Genomic DNA, 27,647 nt, shown 5'->3' with positions numbered 1-27,647 from the left:
CAGATTTCAAAGGGAATTCAGTTCACATTATTTTCATTAAAAGAATGACTTTGGAGCTATCGTGTGCCTGTGCAACCTCGAAGGAACTTTTCCTAATGACCAAAAGTCCTGTTTCTCTTCAGCAGCTCACATAACTCAAAATTGGGTAAAATATGCTCGCTCTTAGCTTAGAATTCCAATGGCCAGGGTGAGTTCTGAACACTTCACACAGTAAATGTTTTTTTTGTTGGTGTTGTTCCCATAAAGAAGGAGCACGCAGCAGAAGCCTCAGTTCCTGCAGCGACGCAGGTTTACAATAGCTATTACCTTCTAAAGGAGAGGGAAAAGAAAGGAAAGGGACCAAAACAAATACACAACCCCCAGCTAAAGGCAATAAATATGAAAGGCTAAGGAGCCAAGAGATGACAAAAGGAGAGCAGTTCCCCCATCCACTTTTCCCATCGTTTTTGTCTATGTTCATTGTTGTGCATTTAGGACGTTGCATTTTCTCTTCTAAGTTTTACAACAGGACCCAATTACTTTGATCAAAGGGCATTTTGTCCTCATGTGCAAGACTTATCACTCAACATTTTAATTGGCTAAACTTTTTTACTCTATTAAGGATTTCCCCATCATTTGTTTTTTAGCCTTTTGATTATTTGGCATCTTCAGAATTAAAAAAAAAAAAAAAAAAAGCAAAGTGAGCAATTTTAATGCTAGCTGAACAAAAGTAGCTTTGGAGAATCACAGAAAAATGCTCCTGTGCTGCACACTCTTTGCCCCTCAGCCCTAAATGTACAAGTGGGTGTTCTCCGGAGAATGCCTCCTATTTCTCTTCATTAGCAGTCTCCCAATGCCACCTCCGCCCCACTCTCTGGCACTGGCAAAGGGCTCTGTGAGCGTCCCTCTCTGCAGGGCCCTCTACGAACTCTTGTTTCTGATGAGTTGGGAAGTGTCTTCTTTTGCTGTGTAAGGGAACAGTGGTCATGACAAAATCATTCAACTGCACTCAGAATGGTTTAAAATCATAAAAACTTGAAATAGACAACTATCAGAATGATTCTAAAAGAGATTGATTAAATGAACAAATCAGTCTTGAAAGGTTTTTTTTTGAAATAGATTAATTTATACTTCCTAGAACATCTGTATTTTATAGTGCACAAATGCCTTAATATTGTTCTTCTACTAATTTGCTTGCTATCAGTCTTCAACACATATGATTTAAAGGGCCATTTAAAAAGTATTAGAAGCTGACTTAGGTTTTTACATTTCAAGCTTCACTTATCAGAACAATTCACTGAACTGTACCAGGCAGAAGGAAGATATTTCCTACTTTATTTCAAGTAAAGGGGAAAATATACACTTAGATTTGATTTGAAGTGCCAGTTGAATGCTGTTGCAAGATGTAGCCACCTGGCTATAATCGCCCTCTTTTTTTCAAGCATTTGGAAGGAAAGATGTGTACAGAGTCCAAGTAATTGATTCAGGATGTTGGAATGACAATTTCTTATGGCTGGAGAAAGTAGTCATGGATAAGGCATTCACTGTCAAGAGAAGAAATGAGATGGAAATTTCTTATTTTGCCAGTTGAGAGAGAATGACTGGAAAGGCAAATTTGGAGACAAAAAAGCGCTAAGACAACTGCCACCTAAGCCAGCAAATCTCTGAAGGCAGAGGACGTGCCTTGTGGCTGGTAGCTCTGGGCAAAATTGATGACATTTTGATCCCCAAATGCACTGAACACTTAGAACCTTATGTTAGCATTGAAAGTGAGCTAATTCCACAGTAGAAATGGAGGTGAGTTAGAAAGGAGCGCTATAATCCAGCATGAGGAAAGAGCAGACTTCTATAAAATTATTCATACTAGAAGAGCAGACTTCTATAAAATCATTCATACTAGATAAGGGCAGACTTCTATAAAATTATTCATACTAAAAATTCATTCATATAGTCAAATGCACAGGTAAGTAAACAGAGCTAAGAATGAAAAGAGTATATACAAGCATAATGTCATGCTTGAATGTGCAGTTTTGATTCTGAGGTGGAATTATTTAACATTATATATTTAATTTCTTGAATAAAGATGAAGTAGAAAATGTAAATGTGAGCTAAACATCTAATGAACCATGACTAGAGCATGATATAGCACTCTTCTAATGTTTAGAGTCAGAATATCTGAATTCTGTATCAGCCTATTCCTTTCACTAAGTATTCACTTATGTCTCAGGGGTTGTGCCTTGTGGGAGCCTAAAATGTGAGGGCAGAGTCAGCAGGCTCCAGCTGGGGAGGGAGGGGGGTTTTCTAGTTCTTGCTGCCTCTGACAGATGGGAGTATTGGCAGGGTGCTTCCAGAACTGGACTTCTCCTTGAGATGAACTTTTGCAGGGAACAACTGGTCACCGAGACTCACATCAGTTAAATGTCCAAACCTGAGCTTCAAGGACACTGCAGAGGGATAGTCAGCTAGTGTGAAGTTGAAAGACTAAATAAAGCAAAAGAGCAGTGAGGGAAGAAAAAAAAGGTAGGCGTTAAGCTGACAAAGAAAGTATATTAGGACTGCCTGTCAAAATCATGTAATATCACTCCTAACCCTTCCAAATTTTCACTGAAGGATCTTGGAGGAGTGACCCACATCACTATGCTAGACTTCTTTAGAAATGTCTGTTTAAAAACTTAAGATCCATAATTGTACAATGGGGGGGTCAGAAAACTTTTTTCCTATAAAGAGCCAGAGAGTTAATATTTTACGGGCTGGGGTCCACATGGTTTCTGTTTCAGCTGCTGAACTCTGCCATTGTAGTGCAAATACAGCAACAGACGTCATATAAAATAAATGAGCCTGGTTGTATTCCAATAAAACTTTCTTTAGACACACTTAAATTTGAATGTTATATAATTTTACATTATATAAAATATTATTCTTAAAACTTTATTTTTTCAACCATTTAAAAATATAAACTTATTCTTAGGCTGTGGGTTATATAAAGAAGCCATAGGACAATTGTGGCCCATGAGCCAAAGTTTGCTGACCCCTGTTTTAAAGTTATGTCAGTCAAGATAGCTTTATTATAAATGTCATGAAAATAAAGAGAATGTCTATAACAACAGGATGTACAAAATGTATTGTAATTTACTGAGAGCTTTCAAGTACATCATTTCATCTTTACAAAGGTCTTATGAAATAAGTGGGTGTGGTAGATAGATCACATATGGCCCCAGAAGGGTTACATGAGAGTTCTTCAGTTCTCCCTGTATCCATGCCCATTGTCATGACTTTGAAGCTCCTTACAGCAAGAATTTGAATTACATTACACTGACCTTTATTCTGAGTTCAGCCAAGTGATTTACTTCGGCCGATGGTATGTTAGCATCAGAATTATTAATTCAAACAAAATGTTAACTCAAAATTGATCACAGATCTAAACGTAAAATACAAAAGTATAACACTCCTAGAAGATAACACAGGAGAAATCTATCTGTGAAGTAGTTGATCAACTAGACTTTATTTAAACAAAAAATTCTGCTCTGGGGGATCCCTGGGTGGCTCAGCGGTTTGGCGCCTGCCTTCAGCCCAGGGCGTGATCCTGGAGTCCCGGGATCGAGTCCCACATCGGGCTCCTTGCATGGAGCCTGCTTCTCCCTCTGTCTGTGTCTCTGCCTCTCTCTCTCTCTCTCTCTCTCTCTCTCTGTCTCTCATGAATAAATAAATAAAATCTTTTAAAAAAAATTCTGCTCTGTGAAAGGCAATGTTAAGAGAATGAAAAGAGAAGCCACAGACTGGGAGGAAATATTTGCAGAAGACACAGGATTGTTATCCAATACATACAAAAATATTTTAAAATTTATTTATGTATTTATTTATTTAGTAATCTCTAAACGCAGTGTAGGGCTTGAACTCATGACCCCAAGATCAAAAATTAGAACTCCTAAAAGTCAACAACAAGAAAACAAATTAGAAAAATGGGTCAGAGACCTTAACAGACACTTCACCAAAGAAGGTGTACAGATGGCAAATAAGTATATGAAAACATGCTCTACATCATATGTCATTAGGGAAATGAAGATTAAAACAACAATGAGATACCCACTATATACCTATTAGAATGGCCACAATCTGGGACTGATAACACCAAATGCTGGTGCGGATGGATTCATTGTTGGTGGGAATGCAAAATGGTACAGCTACTTTGGACAAGAATTCAGTGGATTTATTAAGATTTATTTATTTATTTTAGAGAGAAAGAGAGAGTGAGCAGGGTAGGGGCAGAGGGAGAGAATCTTCTAGCAGACTTCCTGCTGAGCATGGAGCCTGATGCAAGGCTGGATCCCATGACCCTGAGGTCATGACCTGAGCCAAAACCAAGAGTCAGATGCTTAACCAACTGAGCCACCCAGGCACCCCACTAAACATACTCTTACAAGTGATCTAGCAATTGGCTTCCTGGTACTTACCCAAAAGAGTTGAAAACTTATCTCCACAAAAAAAATAAAAAAATAAAAAAATAATAAAAATAATCTCAACACAGATGTTTACAGCAGCTTTATTCTTAACTGCCAAAACTTGAAAGCAATCAAGTTGTCTCTCAGTAGGTGAATGAACAAATAAATGTTAGTACATCTAGACAAAGGAATATTACTCAGCACTAAAAAGAAATAGTCTCTCAAGCCATAAAAAGACACGGAGGAAACTTAAATGCATATCACTGAGTGAAAAAAGTCAATCCAAGAGGTTACATACTGTATGGTCCCAACTATATGATGTGCTAGAAAAGGTAAAGCTATGGAGACAACACAAAGATCAGTGATTGCCAGGGGTGAGGGTGGGGGTACAGATGAATAGGAAGAGCACAGAGGACTTTTAGGGCAGTGGCAACACTCTGCATGATGTTATAACAATGGATATATGTCGTTATACATTTGCCCAAACTCATAGAATGTATGACACCAAGAGTGACTTCTTAGGTAAACTATGGTCTACAAAATGATTATGATGTGTCAGTGTAGGTCCATTGTTGGTAAAAAATGTACTATTCTGGTAAGTGGCGTTCATAATGGGGAGGCTGTAGATGTTGGGGGGGGGGGGAGGGATATATGGGAAATCTCTGTACTTTCCTTTTTTTTAAAAAAAAATTTATTTATTTATTTATGATAGACATAGTGAGAGAGAGAGAGAGAGAGAGAGAGAGACAGGAGGAGGGAGAAGCAGGCTCCAGGCAAGGAGCCCGACGTGGGACTCGATCCCAGGACTCCAGGATCATGCCCTGGGCCAAAGGCAGGCACTAAACCATTGAGCCATCCAGGGATCCCTTAAATGTTTATAATTGTATGTAATTTAAAAAGTGACATTACTGTGGCATACATAACTGAAGTAATGGGATGGTACTTTTGTCTGTTTTACAAAGGATAAAATTTAGCCACGTTCTAAATAGGATTTGTGAAAAGTTCTAAAATTCTGAAATTAAGAATAATCTCTGAGAATTCTGTCAGAGACTAAAATTCTGATTTTCCGAGAGGCATGTATTTAGTAATTGGCACAGCTAGAATCAGAACTTAGATTCTTTTATTAAAATCTAAATTCAAAGAAATATAAAAACTACTATGATGCAAGAGATAAGCATGCCATTTAAAATGCAATGAGGCAACTTAGGAAATTTAAAATAATTTCATAAATAAAGACCTATGTTTATATTTAATGGATTTATGAACTTATTTTCAAAGAACCTGTGTAGTCTTATCTTCCTATACATACTCTAGTATAAAAGACAAAAATCTCATTCAATTATTCTCCTAAGAAATAAAAAGAAGGGGATCCCTGGGTGGCGCAGTGGTTTGGTGCCTGCCTTTGGCCCAGGGCGCGATCCTGGAAACCCAGGATCGAGTCCCACGTCAGGCTCCCGGTCCATGGAGCCTGCTTCTCCCTCTGCCTATGTCTCTGCCTCTTTCTCTCTCTCTCTTTCTGTGACTATCATAAATAAATTAAAAAAAAAAAAAAGAAGTAAAAAGAAATGTGTTCAAGACACTCAGAAATTAGTCTTAATTTTAAATACTGTGAAATCAGATCTTATTCAAGCCTTTTGGCTTTTCAAATAAATTATGCACAGATTGCAGAAATTTCAATTTTGTAATCAGTTCTATTTTATCTCCTAAGTCCAAAAGTGATATATTATAAAAAGTTACCTCAATTTTTTTTTAGGTAGATGCTTTTTGCAAACTGCATCATGTAAACAATCAAAGTCTACAAATATTAAACCAGGTCTGCACATCTACCTTTTTATACTGAACATTGTCTCTCACCAAAGGATTGATAATTGCTTTTACAGTGGTCTGGGGTATAAAAAGTTATCTGAAACAACTTGGATTACTTTTATATATACCCAGTGCTAATGTGGACTGATTTAGGTTTTTTTATTTGTTTTTAAAGATTTTATTGATTGATTGATTGATTGATTGCCAGCTGGTGGAGTGGGATAGAGAGAGAGGGAGAGAGAATCCTAACTAAGTAGGCTCCACGCTCAGCACAGAGCAGAGCCTGGCATGAGGCTTGATCCCAGGACTCTGAGATCATGACCTGGGCCAAAGCCAAGAGTTGGACGCTTAACTGACTGAGCCACCCAGGTGCCCTTGTGGACTGATTTTTAATAAGAAATTCGAAACAGTGTTATTACTCCCTGTGAGATCACATAGGTATCAAGCAACAAGGGCATAGACGTTAATAGAGGATTATAAGGAAACTACATAAAACTTGTCTTTCTTTTAGGACAATAACTAATTTACAGTGAAGAAAACATGTTATCATTATCAACCAGAAACTTAAATTTCATGAAGGCCTGTCATTTGTGAGACAGATAAATATAACTGTAACCTTCAACTACTCTTTTTCAGAGGAGGAACCTGAGGCTTAAAACACTCTCAATAACTGTTGAAGAGTTATTCTACTAATAAATGGGGGAGCCATAGTTTCAATCATACTGATCTCTTCCCAAACTTGTGCCCCTTTTCTACATGAGGTTACAGCACAAAATGGCCTGGATATTAAAATGTCGAAGAGCTTTTGAAAAGGTTTTAATAGACAATGATTTTTTCACTTATTGAGAACCTCATAATAAAAGGTATTTTACCATAACACATAGTTATGGTACTACATTAGATGGTTAGAGTTTCATTATAAGACTATAAAAATGTAAAACATCCAACAATCTAAGAAACCCAAAGATGAAAGAACACATAGAAATTATCTTCCATTTTACAGACAAGAAAACTGAACTCAGAGAAGATGTCATCTTTTAAAAAGTCACAGAACACAAATTTTAAAAGTTGAAACCCAATCCAGTGCCCTCTTTTTGAGGAAAAATATACTGTTTAATAAAATAGATATTAATCACTTGATTGAACTTTACATCAGCAATTAATTTTTGGCTGAAATTTATTTTGTGTGCTGACCAGCAGTTGTGGATTACCAAAACTTGTTTCAATAAGGCTATGGCCAGTCAGAACTTTAAGGAGAAGATTCATTTTTGACACTAAATGAGATAACACTGTGGAAAAAAAAAAAAAGACTGAGCATGTGAAATTTCAGCTTTTTTTAGACTTATTTTATCTAGGTCAATATTCTACTTTGAAACTTTTAAGATATGAAAGATAGAAATAGAGAAAAAAGTTAGATTAATAAATTGCTTTCTATTTGTTTTAAATATGTTTAAGATTTATTAAAGGAATACATACACTGAGAGACAGAGACAAAGAGAGAGAAAGAGAGATCCGAGATCCCTCTGGGTTTTTTTTGTTTTTTTTTTTTTGAGAGATGTCTCTGGATGAAAAGATTTATACTGCAAAAATGTTAGATAACTCCAACTTTATTTACAAATTTAACAGTTCTAATCAAAGTTAATTGTAAGAATACTTTTTTAAAATTTCTACTCATGCATTTATTTTTACCTTTAATTAAATTTTTGAGATAATAGTTTCAAGTGTAGTTGTAAAAAAATATAGAGAGATCCTATGTAGCTTAGTTAACTAATTTCCTTCAAAGGTCACAACTTGCAAAGCTATAGTACACTATATCACAACCTGGATGATGAAAGTGATACAGTCCAAAAAAAAAAAAAAAAGTGATACAGTCAAGGCATAGAACATTTTCATCACCATATCATGTTGTCCTTTTTATTCACATCTACTTGTTCTCACCCACACCTCATCCTTAATCTCTGGAAAACATTAATCTGGCCTCTATTTCTATATTTTGTCATTTCAAGAATGTTATATAAATGAAATTATGTGGTGTGTAACCTTTTGGGAGTGACTTTTTTCATTCAACGTAATTCCCTGAAGCTTTATTTCAAGGTGTTATATATATCAATAGATACTTCTTTCCTTTATATTGCTGAATAGTATTCCATGGTCTAGATGAAACCCAATGTATTTAACCATTCACCTGCTGACAAAAAACTGAGCTATTTCCAGATTTTAGCTATTATGAATAAAGCTACTATAAAATTCCTGTACAGGTTTTTGTGTGAACATGAGTTTTCATTCCTCTGGGATAAATGCCCAGGAATGCAGCTACTAGGTCATATGGTGGTTTCATGTTTAGTTTTTTAAAGAAACTAGTAAACTGTTTTCCAGAGTGGCTGTACCATTTTACATTCACACCAACAATATATGAGTGATCCAGTTTCCCTACATCCTTGCCAACATTACACAGTGTTACTTTTTTTTTTTTTTTTAATTAGCCTTTCTGGTATGGATAGAGTAACAACTCATCGTGGTTTTCATTTGCATTTCCCTAACAGCTATTGATGCTGGAGCAGAGGAAAAAAGTTGAAGAATAAAGAATTCCCTTTAAATCTGAGTTTTGGTAAAAGAACACACACACACAGACACACACACTAAAAGACAGAGTGACAACACATATTCTCAGATGAGAAGAATTATAAAAAATCAGATCTTCCAAATACATCTATAAATTTAAAACAATTGCAGTAAAAGAAAACAATATTTTTAGCTTGATAAAATAATGTAAGCTTTATCTGAAAGTGTAATAGGCTAAGACTAGATAATAAAATTGTTAAAAAGTAGTGACGCATCATAAATTTGCTACAAGATAGTTTATAATATTATCATATATCTGATGTAATACTTTAAATGTAAAATTATTAAAATAATGTTATAATGTATCAGAAAAAGATACTTCAAGTAATGAATCAAATTCCAGAATGAAAATCCAGAATTAGACCCAAGATATTTTTATGCATTAGTGTTTGAAAGAGACTATATTTCAAATTAGTAATGAGATAAGTTTTGCTTTTAGAAGAAATATTGAAGTTAGTTCTCCATTGGATCACACAGCAAAACAGCAACACACTAGAAAATCCAACGTAAAAATCAAGTTATAAAATATGATCAGGGCAGCCCAGGTGGCTCAGCGGTTAAGCGCCGCCTTTGGCTCAGGGCTTGATCTTGGAGACCTGGGATCAAGTCCCGAGTTGGGCTCCCTGCATTGGAATCTGCTTCTCCCTCTGCCTGTGTCTCTGCCTCTCTCTCTGTGTCTCTCATGAATAGGTGGATAAAATCTTTTAAAAAATAAAATAAAATAAAATATGATCAAATCTTTGCTACAATTTGGAGTTACTGGAACCAGGTCAAAATACTAATATGTAATCGCATAAAAGGATAATCTCTGATTACAGCCATGATGTATATAATTTTCCTATATTTATATTTCTGTGCTTTATATTTTTCCCCTTAACAACTAGGTAATACTTTTGTGATTATGAAAAAAGGCATGAAACATTATTTCAGTTGTGCTCTTATGAAGATCTTGAGCAGAGTGGGTGCTGCTTTGAAGGAGCTAACCCTAAAAGTAAATAAATGGCAGCTGTTACAAGGAGGTGTTGAAAGAAAAGACTGCATGGAAACTCCAAATTTTTCACTGGATTAGAAAAAAATTTTAAAGTTTCTCCTTTTAATATGTGAACAGATATGTAACTTTTTCTTTCTTTCTTTCCTTTTTTTTTTTTTTTTTTTTTTTTGAAAGACACAACTTCATGTCTCCACTCCCTCTTCCTTTGACTAATTCTTGACCACTGATAGCACTCTGTCAAGTGCGGCCCATGTGTCATCTTGTTTAATTGCCACATGTATGAGATGGTTGCCTCTGTTATTCCCATTTGGCTGTTGGAGATCCAAAGCAGGGAGAGGTTAAGAAAACAGATAATAATTGATGAATATCAGGCTCCGGACATTAATCACTTTCCTATATACTTTTGAGAGGAAGTGTCTACGTCTCTACCTCTCTTACCACCAGCCCCTGCCTACGCCTCTTCTGCCTCAGCGGCACCTCATTGCTCCTCAAAGCTCTCAGGATGTCTGCACTGTGTCTTCTAGTAGGAAAACAGTCCGACCAAATGCATTCATATGTGATCATCTGTGAACCCCTCGAAGAGGCCTTTTTGATCATGTTGACTAAAAAAAAAGTGTCCTCCAACTCACTTCTTCACAGCCTAACCTTTTCTCGTAGTTCTTCTCACTACCTGATCTTATTTATCTTATTCATTCAGGTGTTTATTGTCAGTTTCCTCCACTAGAAGGTAAGTGCCTGTTTTGTTCACAACATCTATTCCCAACACTTGAATGAATAGATGGTTGACATACGAGCTGCTTCTGGAAAATAAATTCAGGAGTATAAAAATTTTCCCTAAAGAGTGAAATTCCTTAGATAACATCTACAGGAAAAATACAAAACAAAACAAAACCTCTAGAAACTCTGGACACCAATATTTGATTGTAAAACCCCAGGCCACATTTAAGGAAATCAACCATGTGTCTAAGAAGCAATGTGACTTGTTACATGAAACATACCAGAGTGTAAAATTCTAAGTAGAGCTCTCACCTCAAAATCAAGCCCTTGGAAGGCAGTGCACTGACTCCAGTGACTCTAACATTGTTCACATGTATTACTTCAAATGACTATTTGTCGGCCCCTTCAGTGCTTGTGAAAATTTATCTGTAATATATTCAATAATGGATATTTATATCTGTTAAGAGTGGACTTGGTCTTGGAAAAAGCCAGAAGTCATTTAAAGCCCACTGTGGGGAACATGGTATCAACAAAGCAGACTTCATGAATTTTTCATCAAAAAAGTGATGGGACTAGAACATAATGAAACTTTCCTTTTCACTGATTGCTCATAAAGTGGCTCTGGAAGAACTTTCAAAATTGGGTTGTGGAACTCATTCCTGTATAGCAGGAACCTTGGTATTGACACCCCCAAACCACTACTTTGGATGGAAGGACACTCATTTTGATGTTCAAATTATGATACATTTGATTTATGTTTAAAAATACCAATCCATTTTATAGTTAATATATACAGAGCTCAGAATACAACATATTCTGTCCAGTTTCCATGTGAACTTTAATTCAAATATCTCTGAACCTGCATATGGACACCTTTTTGGTTGCTCTCTATAAAATCGTATAAACTAGCTAGGTGGATAACTTCATTTTACCCAGTGCATATATTTCTGACTTGCTGTATAACAACCCAATTTTAAGAGTCAGAGAGGTATAAAATTTTAAATGCAGAAAAGAAATTCATTCTGGAAAAGGCAAATCTATGGAGATAGTAGACAGATCGGTACAGATGGTCCCTGATTTACAATGGTTCGACTTAAACTTTTTTGACTTTATGATAGTGTGAAAGCGATATGCATTCAGTAGAAACTATACTTCAAATTCTGAATTTGTGGGATGCCTGAGTGGCTCAGCGGTTGAGCGTCTGCCTTTGGCTCAAGATGTGATCCCGGGGTGATCCCGGGGTCCCCGGATCGAGTCCCACATGGGGCTCCCTGAATGAAACCTGCTTCTCCCTCTGCCTGTGTCTTTGCCTCTGTGTGTGTGTGTGTCTCATGAATAAATAAATAAAATCTTTAAAAATTTTTTTTTGAATTTGAATCTTTTCCACGGGTTGTGATATGTGGTATGATACTCTCTTATGATGCTGGGCAGAGGCAAGCATAGCTCCCAGTCAGCCATTCCATCCCAAGGGTAAACGACCAATATGCTTACAACCACTAGGTACCCATCCAATCATTCTGTTTTTCATTTTCAGTACAGCAGACAACAAATTACATGAAATATTCAACACTTTGTTATAAAAAATGCTTTGAGTTAGATGATTTTGCCCAACTGTAGGCTAATATACATGTTCTGGACGTGTTTAGAGCTACGCTATGAAGTTCATTTGGCAGGTTAGATGTATTAAATGCATTTTTGACTTAAAATACTTTCAACATAATGATGGTCTTATCAGGATGTAACCTCATTGTGAGTCATGGGAGATTTGTATTTGCCAGGGTTGGGGGGTGGCAGTGGGATGAACAGGTGGAGCACAGATTTTTAGGGCAGTGAAACTGCTCTTTATCATACTGTAATGTTGGATACATGGCATTATGCATTTGTCCAAACAGAAAATCTCAAACTCAAGAGTGAGTCCTAATGTAAAATATGAACTTAGAGTATTGTGAAGTGTCAACATAGGTTCTATAATTGTAACAAACGTGTCATCTGGAAGGGTATGTTGATTATTTTTCTTTATTCTGTTCCTTACTGTTCAAATGGTGTGTTGATTTTTTTTTCTTATACAAGGTTTCTAGGGCATGTCATACACTTGGCAAGGTTCAGTTTAATTTCCTGCAAGTATTGCGTACGACAAATTTAAAAAATTTTAAGTTATGTTTATAATGATGCTAGTTATTTAAGTGCTTTCTAAATTATTAAAGATTAAGTTAGTTCAATATTGTCTTTTATATATTTATAAAATATATAATATATATTTTATATACATTTATGTAAATATATTTTATATATATGTATAAAATAGTTGGTAACACTCAATTAACCTGAACACTATTTTCCCCACACATTTATAATAAATATTAATTCAAAAGTTTTTTAAAAAGAAAATAGGGGCATCCCAGGTGGCTCAGCGGTTTAGAGCCACCTTTAGCCCAGGGCCTGATCCTGGAGACCTGGGATTGAGTCCCACATCGGGCTCCCTGCATGAAGCCTGCTTCTCCCTCTGCCTGTGTCTCTGCCTCTGTCTCTTGTCTCTCATGAATAAATAAATTTTAAAAATCTTTAAAAAAAAGAAAAAGAAAATAGAATTTGGTCTATAATCTTCCACTTGTCTTCCAATTCAGTGATAATATCACTCTCTCTGAAAGAAGAGATGAGGAGACATGAGTTATTATCCTATATTGGGTAGTTTCTTAGCTGTAGATCTCAGACAAGATACCTAACTATTCTGGGCCTCAGTTTCTACTGTGTGGATGTAAATTTGGAACTAATCACTACAATCCTTTCCAGTCCTAGCTATTCTTTTATTCAGTGCATTAGTAGGAGCTTTCTATTTCAAAGGACCTTATTATAAAATATCTTGTAAAACTAATATTTATCCTTACTTAATCCTTTTTAGGAAATGTAAGAAGTGCATGAAACATGGTAAAGTAACAGTTTATTTTTAGTACTGACAGTTAAATACGTAAGCTTCAGAGTTTTTTTTTTCTTTGTTTGCTCTTAATGAATTGAGATGTATTGTAAATCCAAACTTGTATTCTAAAAGGTTGAAATGTCAAACTGCTAAGTAACAAAGTGTACTCATGTGAGAGGATTTGTTCTAAGGGAACTGACTTACATTCTTTTCTAATATCCACAAAATATCTCTATTTTGTTAGGATAAAAGGTGTCCTCATGTTTTAGCAAGAAACATTTTATTATATTAAAAAAGAACACACTGACTATGCAAATAACAGATTTAAACAGATGGAGTGAAAACCCTAATTTTTGCAACCTCGTTTTTAAATAGGAATATGTGGGCTAGATACTAAATACAAAACCATGACTTCAACCCACTCACTCTTCCAAATTGCTTGCTATTTTCAATCAACATCCTCAGGTTCAAGAAAAAACAAACAAACAAAAAACTCCCAAGACAGATAAAGTTTACCTGAATTTGCCATTTGGACTTTACCACACTCCTCCCTTTGAGTTAACAATCTTTGTTTGAATGGTTCCCTGAAGGTTTATTTATAAGAGTTTCTGTATCCATGGATATGTTTAAAATACTAGGAGTTGTTAACCATGACCAGGAAAAATGAAATAAAACACAAATCTTGTCAGTCCAAATTTCCATTGACTTGCAAGTATAAAGATAATGGGTCACAAATGTATGGCTTTCACTGATACCTTGAGACTGTTTTATCAAGAAGTCCAGGAATCAAGTATTTTCCTTGCACACTTGTGGAGATAGGTTTGCACATCTACAAAAACTGTTTGCTGAAATGCTCGTCTTCATAAAGCCCCAGGAAAGATTTGTGGGGCAGAATTTTTTTTCAGACAAGTACAGAAAGATCAACTAAATCACAAATTCTCTACAGGCCTTTCTTTCTTCCCTCTCCTTAAAAAAAACAAACAAACAAACAAAAAACAAAACAAAAAAAAAAAAAACACAAAAAACCCCAACATGGTTAGGGTCTGCCTTCAGCCCAGGGCATGATCTTGGAGTCCTGGGATTGAGTCCCACATCAGGCTTCCTGCAGGGAGCCTGCTTCTCCCTCTGCCTGTGTCTCTGCCTGTGTCTCTTGTCTCTCATGAATAAATAAATTTTAAAAATCTTAAATAAAAAAAGAAAAGAAAAAAAAAAGAAAAACAAGAAAGACTGAACCTTGGGGTGGAGAAATCAAGCCTTACAAAGTTATTTGAGACTAAATCTATGTAGGCAGTGGTGTGCCATAGGCAATTCACAAATAGCATTCCTCTCCCCTCCCACCAAAAAAAAAAAAGTGTGCATCGCTATACATAAATGAATTGCCTATAGTTTTTACTAATATAAAGGTTATATAGCACACAATTTTAAGATAATAACAAAATAAACAACATTCTATTGTAAATTCCATATAGCCAATCGATTCTCACATAATACTTCAGTTGAATTTTGCTAAATCCTGGTATCCATGGTCAAAATATGATTGCAGTTGATGAATGAGTATAGTTCCAACTTGAATGTTGGTGAACATTTTCATAGAAGTTAATGAGTAAGATGGAAGTGAAGCAACTATGACAAGTGTAGGAACTGTACTTGTTTGTCCTGCTGTAACACCATCTAATTGGCTAAAAGTCTGTGAATGCTGGAAGAACATTCCCTCGATTTTTTTTTTTATGTGCTCATCACAATATAATGACTACAGGCACTACATAGTCTTCCCTATATCTGCATTATTAGCATTTTGTTTATCATGTTTTAAAATTTAAACCAATAAAACAATAAATCAAGTAGAGACTTGTGGTGTTTGCTGAATTCCAATATGTAAAGACCTGTTCCAAGCTACCAGCATGATGCCAGGAAACATGAAATGGGGAAGAGATGCACAGCAGCACAGCAGTGTATAGAGTACTTCCACCATTCAGACAACAGATGTAAACAATCTCAAGGGCATAGGTAATTGTAAGATGAAATAAAAAGAAAGGATGAGTTCTGAGGATTTATTACCTTTGGTTTTGATACATTTTTTAAATTGTAAGTTTACGTGAGTTAATTTTTAATAATGGCTGGAATTTTAAAATAGTTTACTTTTAATAAGTTTTTGAAATGATTTTTAACAATGGGCTCACAAAATTCCTAAAAATTTAAAAAATCACTTCTGGTGAGTTGATCAAGCTGGTACCAGCACACCACGACATGTGGGAAAAGACATCTGAAATCCAAACAACAAGGAGTTATCTTAATATCTACATAAACTCGAGACATGAAAAGATACAGACACTAAGATTTTTTCCCTAGTCACACCGCAGTATTTCCCCCCTCTCAGGTCACTCTCTTTCATTAGCTGATCTATACTACTTGATCTCACAACTCAGTAGGGAAGGTGAGAAAAACAGAATGAAATCATGCCCAGTTATGGTTGAATTAGCCTTTGGTTGCAGTAGAAGTTCTTTCTTACGGGCTAAATTTCATAATAGGTAATTAATATGCTTTAATTACTTTGTATTTCAAATGCTCTAAGAAGTAAAAATTTTCACACTGAATCTGAAGATACCAGAAGGTCTACAGTACCTCGTATGAAAAATTTTAAAATTAAAGTATTATAAAGAGGACTAATTAAGGGTTTTCAAGTATTTGATTATATTTACTTGAAAAACAAAATCATACTGATGTTTGATGTTTCAATGAAAGAAAATTGATGGCTGAATAATTTTATATCCTAGCAAGTAATACTACATAATTAAAATCTAAGAGAAAGTGACACTGATTGTATTAAAAGCTTTATAGAAAAAAATTAATGGCAATATTTAACACTTTCATTTATTTTTGCCATATATCTATTCCTAACCATGACATTTCTTCTTTATGATGACTCTGGAGCCCAGCATTCAACCTCTTACTGGTACATATTACTGTTATAATAACTGATGTCCAGGGGAACATTAGCACATAAGCCAAAATAATCACAAAAATTCTATTTACTAACTGAAGGAGAATTATTGAAAAGGAGAAACTAAGACTTTAAAATAATCATAGTAAATACACTCAAATAGTTTAAAGAAGATAAAACAATTAAACAAGGACAAAAAATCATTTAAGAAGTCAAGAATAATTTTAGGAATAAAAAAATACATAACAGTTGAAAAGCATGCTAAAGTGGACCAGGATCGAGTGAATGAATGAATGAATGAATGAAGTGAACCAGAAAAGTATAGGACAGATAAAGCCAAAGAATAAATTAGTGAGCTGAAACGTCGACTTGAGATGCCTTAACGGAAGACAGTAGATAATAAGAAAATAGATTTACAAGAAAAGCTGAAAGAAATGGAGGATAGGATGGGAAATGTATCAGATAATATAAATACCCAAGGAGATTAGAAAATAATAACATTAAATTTCCAAGAATTAAAAACAAATGAACTGTTTCTGATTGAAAACATTTATAGAATATCTTTCTAACTGAAGTAATCATACTTTCATACATGATAATGGAAAAATAAAATGAAAAATTCTAAAAATATTTAGAAAAAGAAGAACAGATTAACTATAAAGCCAGGAATCAGACTAATCAGACTTTTATTTTTTTAACAGCAACATTATAATATACAAGAAAAAAATCAAGTAATAATTTTAGGGCTTCAACGTAGAAAATACAACACCTGGTTTTATATCCAGTCAAATTACCATTTAAATGAGAGGGCATAACAGATATTCTCATGTTAAAGAATTTCAGAAAGTTTATCCCATGAAGATTAATTCTAAAACTCTCTTGGATTAAGAATCTAATGAGAACAAAAATAAATAAAGAGGGCACTAAAAATAGAGATAGTAAATAGCTAAATTTACTATTTTCTAAAATAGCAAAGAGGTGATATATAAAAAATACATTAATAAAATTCCAAAACTTTAATTTTAGGCAATATAAACATTGCCTTATTGTCAGATGGGGAAAGGAAAATATGGATAGTGATGAATTAAAAAAAAAAATCTACAGGGCTAAATACCAGTATGGGTCATAAGGATATCCACTATATAAACAAAAACAGAACAATTTACTTTTATATGAGCTAAAGAAAACTTGACTAACGAGCTGAAAACAGAAAAGAGAGGTAACCAAAATGAAATAAAGTAAATGAAATATATGAAAAAGAAGTGGCAGAAATAAGCATAATTAAAATAAATGTAAATGGATTTAATGCACCAACTAAAAGACATTTTCAGACTGGTAAGAAATATTTAATAATATATCAAGTAAAAGAGACACACTTAAAATATTGGGATATAGAAAGGTTAAAATGATAGAAAAAGATAAACTAGGCAAAAATGAATCAAAATACAGTTGAAATAGTAATCTGAATATCAGACAAATTTAAATCAAATTTAAAGCAGAATCTAAAGCAAAATGACATAATAAAGGGCAAAAAGAAATGAACAAAGGGAACAATAAAGCAGAATAAATAGCTACTACAAATGTGTGTAAAATTAAAATCTAAAATGGAATGAAATGGAATCTAAAATGGAATCATTCCATTCATTGTGTATATGTTCTAGAACTAGAAGTGAACCTCCTGAGTTTGGTTTAAAAAAAAAACTCAAAATCCTGTTTAATGTACAGGGAACATCAGACGATGTTATAAGAAAGAAAAAGAAAATGGAGGTACCAAGATTAAAAATTAGAATTTTTAGATAGTATGATCATGAGAAAGAACATTATTAACAATTCCAGTTTGTAAGAAACGTTAGCAGAGCTGCTAAATTAAGTTAAAATGAACAAAAATAATACATTTTTACCAGAAGTATGAGTTTAAAAAGATGGCATTCAAAACCGGTTTTTAAAAAAAAATTTAGAACATATGTAAGAACTAGTTTAACAAAGAATACTCAAGACCTATTTAGAGAGAATGTTAAAGCTCTATTAAAGGACATAAAATTAATTCTGAAAGATGTAGGTGGAGAAACATTCCATGCTTTTGATTGGGACATCTCTAATAAAAGAATGATATAAATCCTACCCAAATGAATCTATACATTCAATACAACCCCAAATCCCGATCTAAAATTCCAAGTGGATTTCTTAAAGGATGTGATAAACATAGTTTAAAATTTATAGAAAAGAAGTTGATGAACTCTGCAAAAGAATTCAAGAGGGGACTTGATTTACTAGATTGTAAAAAATACTCAAAAACATATAATAAACACAGTGTGACAATGACACGTAACTAAAGAAATAGACCAGTGAATATAACAGAGATTATAGAGACAGACCCATGTACACAGGAGAACTTAATTTGTAGTGTCTCCACCAATCAATGAGGGAAAATCAGATGCTTGGTAAAAGGTCTTATTAAAACCAACCCACTGTATGGAGAAAACAAACAAAATTCCTGCTTACTACCTATGCAGAAGGAAACTCCATGTAGATTTAAAACCCCAAATGTAAAACTTAAAAGTATACTTATGGGAAGATAACACAGGAGAAAAACTTGTGATCCAAGGATGGAGAAGGACTCCTTTAAAAAAGAACAGAGTTCATACAAGCACTTTGATATCTCAGTTCTGGGGCTAGAATCATGAAGGTTACAATGATAACTAAGGACCAATTCACACAGTTTCAAATACAGATTCTTATCAAGTTTTACTGAAAAGATATGTCTGATAAAGATTCAGTTGCAAAATAATGAAAAGTTTTCTAATAACTCCAGTTTAAGTTACGGACCTGGAAAATGAGATAAAGCAAATCAACAACTTTGGCGTAATAGGTAACAGTGAAGCATAGTAAATTCTAATATCTTTCTAACAGAAAAATAGTTGTTTGCTAGACTTGTTAACATGCTTAAATCTACTCTGTGTGCATGTGTGCACATGTATGTGTGTGCTACGTAGCATTAAAAATGAATATAGTCAAATAGATATAATAGCAATTGATTGCATCAAAGGAAAGGGTTACTTCTCTTAAATTCCATACAACAGCCCTGGAAAATCCTTTTTTTTTTTTTTTTTTTTTCCATGACTCACTGAGTGTGTTTTATTTTTGGAATGTCTTCTGCAAAGTTAAGGTCACATCAACCAACAGCTTGCTGATGAACATTTGTATAATATGAAAAAGAAAGCCCATAAACCTAATTTTATTGTGGTTTCTCAATTCAATTGTATTTAAATGAGATTCTTTCAAATGTTTTTAATAACATGATAAGATCTAGTTCAAAGTTAATAATGCAAATACAATTTTCTTATTGGTGATACTCACTTATATATGTTATGTTCACATTGATTATTGCTTCCTCCTGTAATAGTTTAATATATAGTGAAGTCATATTGAAACAAAAGTCTTCCTTAACATTTTTTCCAAATTACGTTCTAAATTTAGAGAAGAAATGTTATCATTCTTGCATTTTTATAATGAATATTCGCTAGGGTAGGATTTCTTTTTAGAAAAATAATTGTAAATAAAAATGTTTAATCTTACGGTAACCACAAGAACTCTGGAAGACATATTCAGAATATATTTCATGCAACTTTCATGCAGCCTTTTTATAAAAGGCACCCAATGTTACATGAAGCTTAATTACCCTGTCCTCCTTTATCTCATGTTAGGATTCTAAAATAACAAGAGGGCTCAGAAGTTATATAGGAAGAAGACCACCAAAAGGAAGAAGACAAGCAAAAAAAAAAAAAAAAGTAAGAAGACAAGCTTTTCTCTCTTTTTTTTTTTTCAAAGATTTTATTTTTTTTTATTTTTATTTATTTATGATAGTCACACAGAGAGAGAGAGAGAGAGGCAGAGACATAGGCAGAGGGAGAAGCAGGCTCCATGCACCGGGAGCCCGACGTGGGATTCGATCCCGGGTCTCCAGGATCGCGCCCTGGGCCAAAAGCAGGCGCTAAACCACTGCACCACCCAGGGATCCCTCTCTCTCTCTCTCGGTTAGGCCTTGCCTGGTTTCTTTCACACTGAGTATATACCGCATGAGTGACTTCTGTTCAGGTGGACATTTCAAAACTTTTCTTATTATTATTATGGGAAATTTCTAATCCATTCACGATTAGAGATAATAGAGTGCAAATATTTGATATCCTCAATTCTCAGCATACGTAATTATCAGTTGGTTCACATATATTGACTATTTCATATCCCCCATGCATCAGACATCATATCATCTGCCTATGTTTCAACACTATTTCTAAAAAAATATTTTCTTTATAATAAAAAAACCCACAAATGCTATTACGTTTTTAAAAATTAGTAGTATTTCTTGTATATGATTACATATCCAATCAATACACAATTTTTCCTGATTTTTAAAAATGTGTTTGAATTAAAATACAATACAGACTATTCATTGCATTTAATAGATATGTATTTCATCTCTTTGGGTCTATAGGTTTCAACCTATAAATATTGTAATCTATATACACATAGCCTCACTGTACTTTTATCTTGTTTTATAATTAAAAAACAAAGTGGGCCATTTATTCTGTGGTTTTCCACAGTTTGGAGTTTGTTGATTGTATCCTCATGATGTTTTTTTTAATGCTCTTTTGTCACATGATGATCAGATTATGAGGTTCAAAGCTAGACCAGTTTCAGGTTCAGTTTTTTGTACTGCTACCTTATAGGTAGCATTTTGCATTTTTTTCAGGAGATACATAATATCTAGTTGTTTCTCTTTTTGTGATGATGTAATTAACAGTTGATAATTATTGACTGGATTCCTCGTTTCAATGGAAGTTGCAAAGGTGTGATTTTATTTCTATCATTCATTCTTTAAGTATTATTATCTGGAGTATTTTTTTAAAAATTCCCTCCTCAATTACTCATTGCCAAAGGTATAATGGATATAGCCAAACAAGATAAGTACTTGAGTATTTCCTTTATTTTCCGGTCTTCAAAATAATAAGTTGATTATATTGAACGGTGTCCAATGAGTTTTTTTAAGACATTATTATAAACTCATATTTAAACATGTTTCAACCTATGGAGGTTATTATTTTTCAAGTTCAAATTGCCCCAAGTTCAAATTGTCTTTAATTGACTAATGGTTTTAATAGTTTCCTTAGTTTCTGGTATGACATTCAGGGTTCATATACATATTTCCCATCCTACACCTAGTGAAATAAGCCATTTCCCCAAGAAATGCTTGTTCCTTTCACTTATGTGAGAAATGGTAGTTAGGAATTGTAAATGAAATACTCAGGAAGAAGTTAATCATTGCTATTGATTCAGTCTGTATTTTTAAGATTTGCTTTTTAGTGGCAGGGCTAGTTTTTGTTTTAAGATTAAAAACACTATGAATTAACGGTGATACCTTCAATTCAAATTTAGTTAAACTTCTATGTCTTGTTTGTTTCTCCCTTTATCAGCACAAGGATCCTGGTTCCCAAAGATAACAGCATAATTACTTATATACTTTACAGGGCATCTTTAAAATTCTTTGAATAACAGCACTAACACTACCAACAAAAATATAATTACTTTAAAAAGTTTAAGATTTTTTTTTTTTTTTGTCTTAGACCATAGTCTATTAGGGATGAAGAGCAAATTATCTGAGTTTTTTAAATCTTTTTTGGGACGCCTGGGTGGCTCAGTGGTTGAGCCTTCGGCCCAGGGTGTGATCCCAGGTGATGCCTCTCTCTCTCTCTCTCTGTGTCTCACATGAATAAATAAATAAAATCTTTTTAAAAAATCATTTTTATTGAAGTAGAATTGTCTTGCAATAATAGTGATCAGTTTAAGTGTATAGTTTTGGTATAGACTCTACTATCATTAAGATAAAGATGAGTTCCATCACCCTAAAATTTCTCTTATATCCCTTTATAGTCAATCTCCATCTTGCCTATTTATGACCCCAGAATCCATTAATATAGTTTCTGTTGCTCTAATTTTACTTTTTAAAGAATTTGATAGCCATAGAATAATATTTCATGTATTTTTTTTGTCTGGATTCTAGCTCTCAGTATCACATTTTTAAAATTCATCCACATTGTTAGTATCTTCTTTTAGTAGCTGGGTATTATTCAGTTGCATGGAAATCAGCCCCTTTTGTTTATCTACTCTCTTGGTGATGGACACCTGGGCATTTTCAAGTTTTTGGCTATTATTAATAAAGCTACTATTAACATTTATGTACAAATTTTTATGAGTACACATGATTCCCTTTCTCCTGGAAAAATAAACAAGAAAGTTGTTTCTGGATCATATGATTAAGTAATGCTTGATTTTATTTTTAAAATTGTTAAAGTTGTTTTATATTTACAAAGGCAATATTTGAGAGGTCTAGTTGATATACTTTCTAACACTTGGATTTAATAGGTTTTTTGTTTTTTAAAGATATTTTAGGGATGCCTGGGTGGCTTGGTGGTTGAGCGTCTGCCTTCAGCTCAGGTCGTGATCCTGATCCCAGGGTCTAGGACTGAATCCCACTTCTCTCCCTCTGCCTATGTCTCTGTCGCTGCCTCTCTCTTTGTGTCTCTCATGATTAAATAAATAAAAATCTTTAAAAATATATATTTTACCAGGTACATAGTATGTCATTGTGATTTTCAGTTGCATTTCTTTAATAACTAATGATCTTGATAAATTTTTTCACGTGCTGTTTTTTGATATGCATATCATTTTTGGTGAAATGCCTATACAAAGCTTTTGCCTATTTTCAAGTGAATTTGTTGAATTGCAAGTGTTCTTTATATGCTCGGGGTTAAAATATTTTTTCAGAAATATATTCCCTAAATATTTTATCTCAATGGGTGGCTTGCCTTTCAAATTTTTCTTTTTTTTAAAGATTTTATTATTTATTCATGAGATACACAGAGAGAGGTAGAGATACAAGCAGAGGGAGAAGTAAGCTCCCCATAGGGAGCCCAATTGCGGGACTCGACCCTGGTATCCTGGGATCAGGACCTGAGCCAAAGGCAGATGCTCTACCACTGAGCCACCTAGGTGCCTCGCCTTTTAAAATTTTCTTAACAGTGTCTTTCAAAGACTAAAAGTTTAGCATTTTGGCAAAACTCATTGATTACACTTTTATTTTATAGTTCATGGTTTTTATGCCTAGAAATCTTTGTTTAATCCAATGTTATGATGATTTTTCTCCTAAGATTTCTTCCAAAATTTTGTGATTTTTACCTTTTATATTTAGATCAATGATCTATTCCAAGTTTACTTTTACATGTTGTGGAGTAAGGTTCAAAGTTTACTTTGCTTTATTTTGCTTTCACGTGGAGATCTAATCATTATAGCACCATTTGTTTAAAAGACTATCCTCCTTTGAATTACCTATATATCTTGACCATATATACATAGATGGCATGTATATACCTTCTTGTCAACTTTATACTTTCTATTGATCTATATGACTATCATATATTCCCTACTTCAATATTTCCTATCACGATTAATGCAGTTTTTATAGTATGTTTTGAAGTCCTCTGACTTTTTTTTTTCCAAAGATTTTTGGCTATGCTAAGTGCTCTGCCTTTCCAAATTTATCTGACAATCAGTTTGTCAATTACTTTGAAATTACCAATTGGGATTTTTTTTTAAGATTTTATTTATTTATTTGAGAGAGAGAGAGACAGCACAAGTGGAAGGGAGGGGCAGATGGAGAGGGAGAAGCAGACTCCCTGCTGAACAGAGAGCCAGATGCAGCTAGATTCCAGGACCCTGGGATCATGACCTGAACTGAAGGCAGACACTCAACTGACTGAGACACTTAAGTGCCCCACCTACTGGGATTTCGATAGGATTGTATAGACTCCACACCTTAATTTGTAAATAAACATCCCAACAATATTGCATTTTTCAATCTCTTGTAGTTTTGAGTAACCAGTTCTTAAAAATAGTTTGCTAAATTTATCCTAAAAAATTTCATGCTTTTGAAGCTATAATTTCAATTTAAAAAAATTTTTTATTCCCACTATTAAGAAGTACAGTTGAGGGCAGCCCGGGTGGCTCAGCAGTTTAGCGCCGCCTTCAGCACAGGGTGTGATCCTGGAGACCCGGGATTGAGTCCCATGTCAGGCTCCCTGCATGGAGCCTGCTTCTCCCTCTGCCTGTGTCTGCCCCCTCACCTCTCTCTGTGTCTCTCATGAATAAATAAATAAAATCTTGAAGAAGAAGAAGAAGAAGAAGAAGAAGAAGAAGAAGAAGAAGAAGAAGAAGAAGAATTATTATTATTATTGAGGGGCGCCTGGGTTGTTCAGTTGGTTAAGCGTCTACCTTCAGTTCAGGTCATGATCTCAGGGCCCTGGGATTGAGCCACACATCAGGCTCCCTGCTCAGCAGAGAGTCGTCTTCTCTCTTCCTTTCCAACCCCCCACCCTCCACACACACACACACACCTAGCTGGTAAATAAATAAATAAAATAAAATTTTAAAAAATAGAAATGATTTCTGGAAATGAATCTAGTAGTCAACAATTGGTAATCTTAATTAGTTGTAGTAACATCTTTTATCATCTGTATTTATAAATAGTTTGACTTCTTTTCCAATCTGCATACCTTTAATTTCCTTCTTATGCTTTTTAAACTAGATAACTCCTTCAGTACGATGTTGAATATAAGTAATTAGAGTGGGCATCTTGCCTCTTAATTTCAGGGAAAGAATTCAGTCCTTTATCATTAAATATGATGTTATTCATAAGATGTTGTGGGTTTTTTTTAGATGCCCTGAAGTTTGAGAAGACACTATTCTATTGGTAGTTTTCTATTGGTTTTTATCATATGTAGATGCTGAATTATTTTGTTCAGTGTTTTCTGCATTTGTTGAGATGATCATATGGTTTTACTTTTAGCAATAAAATCAAGTCTATAAAATAAGTAGATTTAAATGTGTTAGGTATAGAATAAGGAATTGAAAATAGAAGAAAAGAACAAGACAGTTTGTACATGAAAAGGTTGATTTAAAGAATATATATGACCAAAAAATATATAAAGAATAACTTAAAATTGTATTACAGTTTCTAAAATAAAAAGCAAAGGTAAGGTTAAAACATATTACTAATGAACACAGCCGTAATTAGGAAATGGGAAGATTTTGAATAAAAAGAGATGAAAAATATGAAAGAGAAATTAAGAATCATGGATCCAAATGATTCGAATATTTCTAAAAAGAAAGAATGGAGAATGAGTCAATATTGAAAATGACCATAATTGAGAGTTTTCCAGATTTTGTGAAAAACACAAGTCTCTAGTTTATAAGTATAGTAAGTTTGAAGCCATATTAATAAAAATACATACCTAGATACTTTGTTATGAGGTTTTATTTCTTCAGTGGGAATTAAGAAATGATCCATTCAAATAGAAAGTGGGAAATGGATAAAAAGAAACAAGAAAGAAAACTCAGAATAAGATAGTTGAAATCAATCCAAACATGTTGGAAATTTTAATAAATGTATATGAAAAACCTTACTTATTTAAAAAAACACCACAATGAAGCTTATTGTATATTCACACAACTATATAACTGATCTATGTTATTTACAAAAGACACATAAAAACTTAAGAATATACAAAACGAAAAGAAAATAAATGATAAAGTATCAGACATATCCTAATAAAAAGTAACGTAGTTATAGGAATAATAACCTCAGACAAAATTTGTTTTAAGGCAACAAAAGAATAAGATAAAAAAGGGTCAAAACATAATGCTAAGAAGAAAACTGCCAAAATTGTAAGTCAACTCTTCAATGCAACTCATATTAAAGCCTCAAAAATGTATAAAGCAAAAACTACAGGAAAAAAATAGAAATTGACTAATAGACCATCATAGTTTCTAAAAAGTTATTAATGTATCAAGAAATTATTATTTGCAAAAAACTTTCCATTATTAACAACTTATTTCTGGAAAAAACTGACTACAAGTAAAACCTCATAGCTAGAGAGCTGATATTATACAAGTTGCATTCATTAACCACATATAATTAAATGGAAAATAATAATGAAAAAGTAATAGGAAAAAATACATTGGAAATTTTACAAATGAAACTGATTCTAAACAACTCATAAGTGAAACAGAAGTCATACCGAAAAATAAGAAAATTAGAAATAAATTCAAATATACTTAAATCTTTAAAAAATTAAATAATACAGGGGCACCTGGCTGGCTCAGTTGATCAAGCATGTAACTCTTGATCATGGGGTTGTGAATTTGAGCTCCACATTAGGTATAGAGTTTACTTAAAAAAATAAAATCTTTGAAGAAAAATTAAAAACTATATATTAAATTTGTAAAATTAAATTTGGAATTTAATGTTACTAAGAGAAAATAATTATAGCTATAAGTTCTTGCATTGGAAAATAATAAACTATAAATTAATTATGCTTATAACAAAATTTTAGGACAAGAATTAGAAGAAACCTAATGAAATTTCTAAAAATGAGTAAAGAAATTAAAGTGGAGAGAAGAGAATAATGAACTAGAATATAAAGGAAAAATAAAATCCATTGCTGGTGCTTTGAAAAAAGTAATAAAATAGAACTTTGGTTATCTGATCAAGGAAACTAGAAAAGGCAAAAATAAACAATATTAGAAATAAAAGGCTCAAAACTACAGACATCATGATTTATTATGTCATGAGAATATTTTTAATAAATTTCTACATTTACATTTAATGACTAAATAAGAATAAATTAAAAACCTAAATTAGTGGTGACTGTTAACTGAATTAATAGGTTAAAATCTGTCCATTTGTCCCCAAATATCTCTCCCTCCAAATATGCCAAAAATGTGATATGTTTTTATAGGTAATTTCTGCCATCTTACATAAAGTATGACAAAAGCTAGGGAAAAAGTGAGAAATTCAGTATTCACTTATTTAGTATAAAACTGATACTAAAACTTGACAAAGACAGAAAGGAAAATATATTCCAATGTCACTTATGAGAACAGATACAAAAATTCTAAACAAAATTAAAAGTGTTGGAACAATGGGTTATCAAAGGAAGGTAGGAAGGAAAGAAAGAGGGAAGGGAGGATGGAAGGAAAGCAAGCAGGCAGGCAGACTAAACAAAAATTGGATCTTTCTCCTACACCTATAATTGAATTACAGTGAATTATTGACTTAATGAAAAATTTAAAATGTATAATAATAAATAAGAGACAAATATTTATTACCTCAGAGCAAAAAGGAAT

General features: G+C 33.5%; 1 protein-coding gene and 1 long non-coding RNA gene across 3 annotated transcripts in view; both read right to left on the bottom strand.

Annotated features, from left to right (window-relative positions):
* Positions 1 to 27,647, bottom strand: part of KCNH7 (potassium voltage-gated channel subfamily H member 7) — a 480,585-nt gene that overhangs the window by 343,534 nt on the left and 109,404 nt on the right. The gene's annotated exons all lie outside the window — the stretch shown is intronic.
* On the bottom strand, positions 15,574 to 25,850 carry LOC144304626 (uncharacterized). The gene is made up of 3 exons (XR_013371552.1): positions 25,754 to 25,850; positions 19,767 to 19,803; positions 15,574 to 15,731 (listed from the first exon to the last, which is right to left on the bottom strand). It is a non-coding gene; the product is annotated as an uncharacterized LOC144304626 (long non-coding RNA).

The sequence above is a fragment of the Canis aureus genome, chromosome 34, assembly GCF_053574225.1.
Source record: "Canis aureus isolate CA01 chromosome 34, VMU_Caureus_v.1.0, whole genome shotgun sequence".
NCBI lineage: Eukaryota > Metazoa > Chordata > Mammalia > Carnivora > Canidae > Canis > Canis aureus.
The sequence above is the reverse complement of the archived record's forward strand: the minus strand, read 5'-3'. Positions and strand labels throughout refer to the sequence as shown.